We start from the raw sequence: 717 nt of genomic DNA, 5'->3' as shown, positions 1-717 counted from the left end.
GGAAAAACGTTTTCTACCACCATGGGCATACTCGGCCTATCAATCTCGATAAACACCATTCGTCACTCGCCCAATTACGCCTTTCCTTCAAAGCTGAACTAGGTTACAGCATCCCCTTTAAGGACGATTCTAACCGACTTGACCTTATTGACAGCACGAAAGTGTCATGGCCTAATCCTTTGGCAACAACGTCCTTGGCTACAAAGCTGAGCACAACCTTCACGCAAAGCCAAAACAATTGAGCGACCACCGCTCCAATAACTTGACGGCTAAACGGTAATCCGGAATTTGCCTTGAAACGCCAAGTAACGATTACACAAACAATTATCGTACCACCCAAAAACGGGAATCATACGGTAAAATCGTCATAACAAAACTCATTCCTAACAACCAAACAGTTAACAGAAAGGTTCCACTTGTCAAAAATCGACCAAGTTCCATATACTACGATTCACTTTAAGCCCGCTGTGTTTTGCTCGTAAAATGCGGCATGTAATGAATACTCGTAAAATGCGGCATGTAAGGAAAACTCGTAACAGAGCTCCTACAGCTATACGGAACATCGAAAGAAATCTCAGAAGGTCAACACCACACAAAGCACGGTATAGGAGGATGCCTCTTTCCGGGGACAAATTTACGCGACCCCTTGGTCCTAATTTCTCGATCGCACATCAAATCCAAACAGGAACAACAATTCTGGCTGCGAACATCCGTAGT

The sequence above is a fragment of the Brassica oleracea genome, chromosome C9 (genome assembly GCF_000695525.1).
Source record: "Brassica oleracea var. oleracea cultivar TO1000 chromosome C9, BOL, whole genome shotgun sequence".
In the NCBI taxonomy this organism is placed as follows: Eukaryota; Viridiplantae; Streptophyta; class Magnoliopsida; order Brassicales; family Brassicaceae; genus Brassica; species Brassica oleracea.
Note: the sequence above shows the minus strand (reverse complement) of the source record.